Source organism: Tenrec ecaudatus, chromosome 16, assembly GCF_050624435.1.
Source record: "Tenrec ecaudatus isolate mTenEca1 chromosome 16, mTenEca1.hap1, whole genome shotgun sequence".
In the NCBI taxonomy this organism is placed as follows: domain Eukaryota; kingdom Metazoa; phylum Chordata; class Mammalia; order Afrosoricida; family Tenrecidae; genus Tenrec; species Tenrec ecaudatus.
Window position 1 is genome coordinate 80690869 of NC_134545.1, and position 11390 is coordinate 80702258.

Consider the following 11390-nt stretch of genomic DNA (forward strand, 5'->3'; position numbering starts at 1 on the left):
TGTTCCAAAGATGTCTTTCGTACCTTCTAAGAAAGCGTTTTCTTTTCCCTCATCGCTGTTGAAAGGATGCTGAACATTAGAGGCTGTTGATCTTCTGTAGCGTTGTTACTTGGATCATCTCAGTTGACATGGGTAAAAGTAGTAAACCCAAGGCCGAGATTAAGAGAATCAAACTGAATACTGGGCATGTCTTCTGATCTTATTACAGTCTGTCCTTTCTAGAATCCGTGCTGCTCAGAAGGAGGTCTGTGTCTCCTAACATATGGACATAAAATTCCAAAGGAAAGCCAGTACACATGGAGAAGAACAGATAGAAAACACTAATTTTATTCCAATTGTTAGAAAAGTTCTGTCCCACCCCTATTAAGGTCTGATTATATGAGCAAATAAATGCTTTCTTTTTATTGAGCTCGTTTTCAAGGTGATTCAAACATATGCAACCAAAGGAATTCTAAGTATCTGTGAATAACGACAGGTTTTATTCTTTCTAATATTCATGTTTTGTTTCTTTTTCTTGATATATTGCAACAATAAGTCTATCAAATATAATGTTGAATAGAAACGGTGTTATCCTACCTGTCCTATCGCTAGCCTCAGATGGAATCCATTTAATGTTTCACTATCAAGTAGGATGATTTCCATAGCTTTTTAGTATCACATATCCTTTATAAGATTAAGAAAAAAATTTTTTTTGTGGAAGGAGGTCAGAGATCTTTAAATAAGGGGCCGATGACAATAAATACTGTACAAGGGCGGTAAGCGGGTGGGAGCAGGGCGGGCTGGGTGTGTGGAGGGGTAGATGGTCCAGGTCTGAGACTTCAGCCTGGTGACTCCAGGGACAAGGCGCGATGAGCGCATTTTTTCGAAGCAGACCTCCACCTCTTCCAATCACGCAGGGCGAGTAGCACACCACCAGCTTCACCGAGACCCGGGCCACCTTCAGCAGCTCCACGGCCTTCTCTTGCTGCTCGCCCACCACGCTCACGCCATTCACAGACAGCAGCTGGTCCCCACGCTTGAGGCCTCCGTGGCGGTCAGCCACGGCCCCGGGGATGACTCGGGAAATGTAGCTGGGTGAATTCTGCTCCTTTCCCCCCATGATGTTGCAGCTCAGCCCCTCGTCTGTCTTTTGCTGGGCTTCCCCACTGGCTGCCACCGTGGCTTTGGCTGTGGCATGAGCCCGGATCTCAGCACTGCCGGTGACGTCCAGTGTGTCCTATCTGCTCACACACCTCCCGGATGGGGCAGAGAGGTGGCTCTGCAGGACTCGCAGCAGCGCCTGCAGCTTCTGCCGAGGCAGCTCTCCACTGCGCTGGAGCCGCGAGGAGCTCCACCACCTGCCCAGGACAGGTCCCGCTCCAGTCCCAGTGGTTCCACCAGCGCAGCCATGTCACCGCCGTCGCAGCAAGCCCAAGAACTTTTTTCTTAGAGATTCCTAGAGTACATTTAGTTCATTTGTTGCTTCACACCTAATGACGGTATTCTAATTCCTTATTTCGACTGTAGCAAATGCAAAAAACTTACTGGCCTAAAGCGGTTTTATTTTGTTATATAACTAAAATTACGGAACTAAAGCTTATTATATAACAGGTCTGTAAGTCAGATAGTTCACTGGGCTAAGAGCAAAGTGTTAGCAGGGCTGTGTTCTTCCTGGAAACGCTTATCAAGAGATGCATTTCCTTGTCTTCTCTGCAGTGGCGCATTTTAAACCGAGCAGGGTGGCAAAACCAACCAGTCCCCTCATTCGGGTTCCATGCACCTTATTTGCATGGTCCCACTCCAAAAGGGTGTCATTGTCCTTATTTACATTATTCTCAAGCACCTCACATTGCATAGTCCAGCATGGCCATTTGGTGGGAATTACAAAGACTATAGTTGGAAAGGTCGTATCAAGTAATTCACCACGTTGCAGCAGCCAAAATGAAAAGGTTTAATATATACATGTTTGCTGCAAAAAATAATTTTAAAATTATCACACAAAGCCTGAGAGGTTCTCTCCTCTTCCTTCCATACATTAGACTGAGACAACTACTCTTAATGGTTTCTTTAGTACCTTTCCAAAGGAAGCAATGAGTTATGCTTAAGCTGCTAATTGCTATGTGGGTGAAAGATGCGACTTTTCTCTCTCTTAAAGAGTTACAACCTCAGAAATCCAAAAGGGCAGTTCTAGTCTGTCCTGTAGGATCACTATGAGCCCAAAGTTACTCAATGGCAGTGCTTCCAGGCAACTCCACCCCCACCCCAACCTCCCAAGGATATTACACCTGTGAGATCTTATTACTTTATAGCCTACTTTCATCACCATTTCAATTAGCAATATATTGTGAAATCTATGTCAAGGTATGTAAGATGTTACTTTATCTCTTTAATAGGTGAATACTGCTTTATTAGATGGATATGCCACAGTTTTCATAACTAATTTACTCAAAGATGTGTCTCAATTCGTAGTATTCTAAACATTGGATATACTGTGAGCCAGAAGAACAAGCACATTTATCTTGGAAGAAGTGCAGCCAGAATGCTCACTAGAAGCAAAGATGATGAGACTTCATCTCATGTCTTTGGGACATGTTATCGGGCGTGACTGGTCCCTGGAGAAGGACATCATGCTGCGTAAAGTAGAGCATCAGCAAAAGATCCTTCCAGGGCGATGAACTGACACATTGAGGAGAACCATAGACTCAGACATAGCAATGATCGTGAGGACGGTGCAGGATCCCCTCTCTCTCCATTCTGTTGTACATAGATATAGGGATGCAATGGGTTGGCAATGGACCAACGGCACCTAACAAGAACAACAAAACAAAGACTACATTCCATTCACTCATTAACTCAGCAAAAGTTCTTGTGCCAATTTTAGATGCAAGATAATTTCTCAAGACACCATTTGGAAGGAGAAGCATAAATAACCAAGAAAATAAATAGATATGAACTAATTAAGGACAGCATGCTTGGGAAAGCAGAGGGCCAGGTTGAAGACAATGATGATCAATCAGATGGATTGATACAGTAGCTACAACAATGGACTCAGCTATAACAACAATTGTGTGAGCATAATGTAGGCAAAGTTCTTTCTGTTGTACATAGAGTTGCTCTAAGTTGAACTGATTCTACAGCACTTAAACAACAACAAATAATTTCACCTAGTGGTAAGTTCTGTGAAGACAATATAAAACAGTAATTTGATAGGTAGTAAAAAATGTGGGTGCAGAAATTCTTTAGAGGAGGGATCTGGGACTTCTCCATATGTTACATTTGACCTGAATCCTAACTAATACAAATGAACCAGCACTGTCACTGTCAGGGCAGACAGAACAAGGACAAAGGACCTAAGGCATGGGGAGGAAAAGAAAGGAGGCAGGTTATCAGTCACAATTCTAAGTTGTAATCAGTAGAAACCCATCTAACTTGCTTTAGCAGAAAAGCAATTTATCTTTTGGCAACTCCCAGAATGAGCTGAGTTAACCAGTGAAGCCATATAACAGACTGACTCCCCAAGACAAATCCCAAAATCACACTAGAAAACTATCTATTGGGGGAATTACCACTGGGACTGCTGATTGTATACACATGGGGCTGCCATGAACCAGAACAGACTCATTAAGACTGGTCAGTATCAATATAAGCTACTTGAATTCTGGGTCTCCATAACTATATGTTATGGAGGCTGTATTCCTAACAAATATAACCCACCTCGGTAACAATTGATGAAGATTAAAATGAGATAATGTATGAAACCATGACTCGTCTGTCAGCTTGCTGTGCCGTGGGTGATTTGTGTGTTGCTGTGATGCTGGAAGCTATGTCACTGGTATTTCAAATGCCAACACTTCATTGTGTTCACGAGGAACCTGTACAGGAACCAAGAGGCAGTTGTGCGAACAGAACAGGGGAAACTGCATGGTTCAAAATTGGGAAAGGTGTGCGTTAGGGTTGTATCCTCTCACCATATTTGTTCAATCTGTATGCTGAGCAAATCACCAGAGAAGCTGGATTATATGAGGCATCAGGTTTGGAGGAAGGAGGCTTATTCACAACCTGAGGTATGCAGCTGACACAGCCTTGCTTGTTGAAAGTGAGGAGGACTTGAAACACTTGCTGGTGAAGATCAAGAATTGTGGCCTTCAGTATAGATTACAATTCCATGAAAATAAAACCAAAATCTTCACCACTAGATCAGTAGATAACATCATGGTAAGAGGAGGAAAGATTGAAGTTGTGGAGGACTTTGTCTTGTTTCTACAATCAGTGCTCATGGAAAGCAGCAGTCTAGAGATCAAAAAGGTATTGCATTATGTAAATCTGATGCACAAGACCTCTTTAAAGTATTGAAGGGCAAGGATGTTATTTTGAGGACTAAGGTATGCCTGACTGCAGCCATGTGAGTTAATCCGGGTTGACTAGAGAAACAAATTCATAGACACTCATGTGTGTATAAGACAGAGCTTTATATAAAGAATAATTGTATATATATATTTATTTATTTATTTTAGGTACATGATATGAGTTTATTCTTCCATAGTGGCCTATATACTTGATGTTGAGCAATTTGTCCAATGGCATGAGGCTCCACCTGGCTTACCCAGTGACTAAAGTGTAGTTATCTTCTCTGGGACAGATATGTTCTCCAACTTGCAGCCTCTTGACTTGGGCTTTCCAGTAGGTTTTGAGTTATCATTCTTGCAGGGGTGTCCATTCATTTGGGGTAAGCATAGAGTAATGTTACATAGCAGGAGCTGATTGGTCTCAAAGAACCAACTATTGGATTCTCTTTACATTATGCTATTTAACTATTTAATGAAAATTTGTTCTCACCTTTATATTTTTCTCCCTCTACTTTTAAAAAAAACATTTTATTAGGGGCTCATACAACTCTCATCACAATCCATACATATACATACATCAATTGTATAAAGCACATCTGTACATTCTTTGCCCTAATCATTTTCAAAGCATTTGCTCTCCACTTAAGCCCTTTGCATCAGGTCCTCTTTTTTTTTCTCCCTCCCTCATGAGCCCTTGATAATTTATAGATTATTATTTTGTCATATCTTGCCCTATCCGGAGTCTCCCTTCACCCCCTTCTCTGTTGTCCATCCCCCAGGGAGGAGGTCACATGTAGATTCTAGTAATCGGTTCCCTTTCCAACCCACTCACCCTCTACTCTCCCAGTATCGCCCCTCACACCCCTGGTCCTGAAGGTATCATCCACCCTGGATTCCCCGTGCCTCCAGCTCCTATATGCACCAGTGTACAACCTCTGCTCTATCCAGTCTTGCAAGGTAGAATTTGGATCATGGTAGTTGGGGGGTAGGAAGCATCCAGGATCTGGGGGAAAGCTGTATTCTTCATCGGTGTTACATCGCACCCTGGCTGACTCATCTCCTCCCCTAGACCCCTCTGTGAGGGGATCTCCAGTGGCTGACAAATAGGCTTTGGTTCTCCACTCTGAACTTCCCCCTTCATTCACTATGGTATTTTTTTTTGGATGATGCCTTATACCTGATCCCTTTGGCACCTCGTGATCGCACAGGCTGGTGTGCTTCTTCCATGTGGGCTTTGTTGCTTCTGAGCTAGATGGCTGCTTGTTCACCTTCAAGCCTTTAAGACCCCAGACACTATCTCTTTTGATAGCCGGGCACCATAAGCTTTCTTCTCCACATTTGCTTATGCACCCGTTTGTTCTCGAATAATTGTATATTACAAAAACATCCCAGCCCAGTCCAGATCAAGTCCATAAGTTCAATAATAGCCCATAGATGTCAAATACCAGTCCATAAATTCCTCTTCAGACTCATGAAACACATGCAATGACACTGAATACAGGAAGATCACAAACCAGTGGGTGGAAAGTCTTCTGGATGCAGTGGCAGTGGAACATCTCAGTGCTGGTGTGGGTCTCCACGTGGCTCCTCCAACTCCAGGTCTCTGGCTTCATCAGTGTAGCTCCATGTGGCTTGTCAACAGGAATATGAAGCAGAGAGTGTGTGTGTCCCGTCTCCAGGGAAGAAGGCAGGAGTTCCCAGAATCCTCAGGAGAAATCCATGCCTACAGAGAGGCACCATTGGCTATGACCTGATTGATAGGCTCCACCCTTTCACTCAAGTTGACAGGAAATTATGGAGCTTCCACAGTATGTATATATGTAAATATATTAATTTATAATGAAAGGGATAGAGACCAATACACATATATTTATATGTTAAGTATTAGGATAGCAGACAAAATGGGTGCATAAGCAAATGTGGTGAAGAAAGCTGATGGTAGCCAGATATCAAAAGATGCAGCATCAGGGGTTTTCAAAAGGCTTGAAGTTAAACAAGCAGCCATCTTGCAGGGAAGCAAATAAGACCACATGGAAGAAGCACACCAGCCTGTGTGATCCTGAGGTGTTGACAGGAACAGGTATCAGGTATCAAAAGATCCCAAACAAACAATTATAGCTCTGTGAAAGAGGGGAGTTGGAGTGGATACCCCAAACTCCTCTGTAGATGATTGGACATACTCCCACAGAAAGGTTATAAGGGTGCAGTATAGCATCAAGGAAACACACATCATTCCTCTAGTCCCAGAATGCTTCCTCCCCACCACCACCCACTACCATGACTCAGTTTTACCTTACAAATCTGGCTAGACCGGAGTACACACATTGACACAGATAAGAGCTCTCGACACATAGAATTCAGGACAGATAAACCCTCAGGATCAGTAGTGGGAGTGGCAATTAGCATGAGGGTAGGAAGAGGGTGGGGGGTAAGGTGGAACCCCTCACAAGGTTGGATATATAGCCTCCCCCCTCAGGGGGACAAATAACAGAAAGATGGGTGGAGGGAGACAACAGACAGTGTAAGACACGAAATAATAATAATATAAAATTGATCAAGGATTCACAAGGGTAGAGGGTGGGGGAGAAAGGCCTCAAGTAGAAAGAAATTGGGAAATGTTGATGGCAATATGTACAAGTGTGCCTAATACTATTGAATTATGGATTGTTATAAGATTTGTAAGAACCCCCCCAATAAAATGATTAATAAAAAAAGTAAGGAGCTGACCTATGAACTTACTATTCATCAATTTCAATTTAATTGAGTGGTTTGTTTATTTTAACATGAATGGATATTAAATTTGATCTCTTCTGCTTTAATCAGTGCATCATCTGATTTTTCTCCTTAGATTTTTAAAAAGATGGACTATATCAATGTGCTCTGCTGTTGGGCCATACCTATATTCTTGGAGTACACTTTGAAATCACATAGGGGGGAGCTTCAAAAGTTCATAGAAAAATGAAACTAAAAGTAATTTAAATTTTCACACAACCTTAAAAAAACACCATTTTAAAAATGGGTTATTACCCATTATTACCAGTTTGATTTATTCAAGTAATTTTCATTCAACACCAGAAAACCTTTTAATTAGCATACTACATTAACCAAGTTAGAATAGAAAAACCTATATCTTCAGTACTAAAAATAATTCAACATTATTTCCTTATTTTTAATATCTGGATGGGGGAATGACACTGAGTTGTTGGCTTTTTGGTTCTTTTAGTGAAAATAGTAGCAGTGTACTGATGTATTGTGGGTTTACACCATGTATAGAAGTAAGATTTTGACAAGAATAGCACAAAGGATGGGAGAGGATTTTGTGTATATTGATCTCTTATCAATTTGTCATATGTGGTGGTTTATGATGCTGGAAATTATGTTACTTGTATCTCAGCCAGTAGGGTCACTGGAGGTGAAGGCATTTCAGTAGAACTTCCAGATTAAGAACAGACACAAAAAACAAATATGCTGTCCACTTGTAAGGAATTAACCACCTATGAATATCAGAAAAACAGTGTCAAATACTGAAAACTTCACATCATGCACAGCAGCTTACCATTATCAGACACACTATCTGAGCATTGTCAGCTGAGTCCTACAGGGTGGAAGGCACTCAAACTATCACTGAGGAAGAGCTGTCTTCTCAAAGAACAGTAGTTTGCTCTAATGATGTGGTTGGAGCAAAGCTTTCCAGACCTTAATTTGTTGATGGGGCACATAGAGAAAGCATCTATATGCAAACATTTCAAGAGGTAGCATACGATCAAGAACTGATGATACTGAAGGAAGAAGTTCAAGCTGCACTGAAGATGTTAATGAAAAGCAAAACTCCAGGAATTGACAGATTACCAATTGAAATATTTCACAATGCTGATGAAGCCCTGAAAATACTCCCTGTCCTATGCCAAGGTATCTGGAAGATCGGCACTTGACCAACCAACGGGAAGAGATTCATATTTGCACCTATTCCAAGGAAAGGTAACCCAATAGACTGGAGATTATCTAACAATATCACAGTAGCTGCAAGACAGGCTCAAACAGCAATTGTGTGGATGGCGCAGGACAAGGCACTTAGCAGTAATGTTCTTACACTGTAATAAAGCAGTTTAATGATATTTGAGCATGTTGATATTGTTGGGTGCTGTCAAGTGGTTCTGACTCATCGTGACCCTATGTCCAACAGAATGAAACACTGGCCATCCCTGTGCCATCAGCATGACTATGTTTCAGCTCGTTGTTGCAGCCCCTGTGCCAACCCATCTTGTGGAAGGTCTTCCTCTTCTTCGCTTCCTCTCTACTTTACAAAGCAAGATGTCCTTCCCCTGGGACTGGTCTTTCCTGACAACATGCCCTAAGTATGCAAATCAATGCCTCACCATTCTTGCCTTTAAGGAGCACTCTGGCCATACTCCCAAGACCTATTGATTTGTCCTTTTAGCAGCCCATGATACTGTCAATATTAGTCTCCAGCACCATAATTCAAATACATCAATTCTTCTGTATTCCTTATTCCATGTCCAATTTCACATACCTGTGATGAAATTCAAAATATGATGGCTTGGGCCAAGTACCACTTAATCCTCAAAGTAACATCCTTGATCATTAACACTTTAAAGACATTTTGTGCATCAGATTTACCCAATGCAAGGCATCATTTGATCTCTTGACTGCTGCTTCCATGAGCATTGATTGTAAATTCAAGCAAGATAAAACCCTCAGTAACTTCAACCTTTTATCCACTTATCCTAATTTTACCAATTGGTCCAGTTGTGAGGGTTTTAGTTTTCTTTAAAGTGAGTTGTAATCCATACTGAAAGCTGAAATCCTCGATCTTCATCACTAAGTGCTTCAAGTCCTCCTCACTTTCAGCAAACAAGGTTGTGTCATTGCAGGCTGTTAATAAGTCTTCCTCCAAACCTGATACCTCATTCTTCTTCCAGCTTCTCTAATTATGTGCTCAGCGTACGGATTGAATAAGTATGGTGAGAGAATGTAGCCATGATGCACAACCTTCCTGATTGTAAGCCATGCAGTATTTCCTTGTTCTGTTTACACAACTGCCTGTTGATCCCGGTACAGGTTCCGCACGAGCACCATATTGTGTTCTGGGATTCCCATTCTTCTCAAGGCTCCCCATAGCTTGTTATGGTCCACACAGTCAACTGCCTTAGCATAAAGAATAAATGAAACACAAGCAAACATCTCTGCTTTCAGTCAAGAGTCATCTGATGGCAGCAATGCTATCCCTTTGTTTCACATCCTCTTTTGAATCCTGCCTGTCAGCTCCCTGTTAATGTAGTGCTGCGGCCATTGTTGGATAATCTTCAAAAATGTTACTTCCATGTGATACTAAAGATAGTGTTCTATAATTTGATCATTCTGTGGGGTCATCTTTCCTGGGAATGGAAACCAACATGGGTCTCTGCCCGTCTGTGGGCCAAGTAGCTGTCGTCTGAGCTTCAAGGCATAGACGTGTGAGTGCACCCAGGGTCCAACAGCTCGTGGAAACATTTCAGTTGACAGCCCAGCAATTCCTGGAGCCTTGCTTTTGCTAATGCTTTCAGTGTAGCTTGGACGTCTTCTCTCATGAACAAAGAATCCACCACATATTACACTCAAATGGCTAACAAACACATGAAGAATTCCTTACAATCACTAGTCATCCCAGGAGATGTAGAACAAAAGAAGCATAAGATACCAACTTACACCTTCAATAGCCCAATTCTGAAAAACAAAACCACCACCCCCCCAAAAAAAACCAACAGAAAAGAGCAAACGCTGCTGAGGGTGCAGAGAGATCGGAACGCTTATGCACTGTTGGTGGGCTTGCAAACATATTCATCCATTGTGAAACGTGATATGTCGCTACCTAAAATAACTGGGAATTGAATCCCATGTGACACAGCAACACTTCTGCTGGATACATACCCCCCCCCAAAGAAGTAAGAGACACAAGAGAAATGGACACATCCTTCTCCATGTTCATCGCATAACAGTTCACAATAGCAAGAAACCGGAAACAGCTCCACTGCCTATCAACAGAATGGATAAAGAGACTCTGGTAATGCACACAATGGAATATTATGCATCACTAAAAAACAGCGAAAAAACCCACAAAACCCCTCATGACATGGATAGACCCCAAAACCATTATGCTAAGGGAAGTTAGCCTATCACAAAAGTACAAATATTGTATACAGCCACCACTATAAGAATAAACAGCAAAACAAAGTATATGTTCTCAGGTAATGGGATCCAATCAGGCCTCTCATGCAATGCAGGTGTACCTGGCTGGTACTCGTGAACCGTGTGTCAACCCCTTAGTTGTAGATCTTAAAAACTACCTCAACAAAAGCAGTCTCACCTCAACTGGGATCCGTTTCTCATGATGGTGGGGAGTTCCTGCCATCTAACCCCCAAATCAACAGACCTTTTGACAAGAGTGCTTAGCGGACCTTACTGGAAATTCAACTCAGAGGAGGAGGTAGACAGGTCTGTCTCAGAGAAGTTGATTTCACTTCTGTTGGTCGTAGACCTGGTCAGGCAATCTGCCTTCGGGCAAAATGCTAAACATTAGTCACATAGACCACCAAGGGGAGACTGTCCCTGGTTTTATATTCCTATTTTGACCTAGTTTCTGTCCACCCCTTGGTGACCCGGGCCACATGCTGTAGACAAGTGGGACTTTAGACTCTGTCCTTCCAAGAAGCACTACACCCTTTGGAGGCCACACTAGAAGGATCTGATTAGGAAACCCCAGTAAGCAAACTTGACATTACCTTAAACACACCTGTAGCAGATTAAAGGAACTGAAATACTCCCTTGAAGTTAAGACTGACATGCCCCAGTGTGAGCAGAAGCTGATGACAATGCTACTCTCCCAAGGTGATGGACTTGGAAGTCATTGGATTTGGGTTCCATTGAGGGTGCTTAATAAATATCAACTCAAGATGGTCATATATTTGCTGTTTTCTCTTTGCTTTTTTTATAGCATGTCTCATCCAACAGGCATAGTTCTTACTTTGTGAATACGCATGACTGAAAGTTTTGCCCTCATTACTTGTG

At 42.1% G+C, this 11390-nt stretch overlaps 1 pseudogene; it reads right to left on the reverse strand.

Annotated features, from left to right (window-relative positions):
- Positions 1-714: 714 nt before the first annotated feature.
- On the reverse strand, positions 715-1389 carry LOC142428642 (protein lin-7 homolog B pseudogene; annotated as a pseudogene).
- Between the last annotated feature and the right edge of the window lie 10001 nt (positions 1390-11390).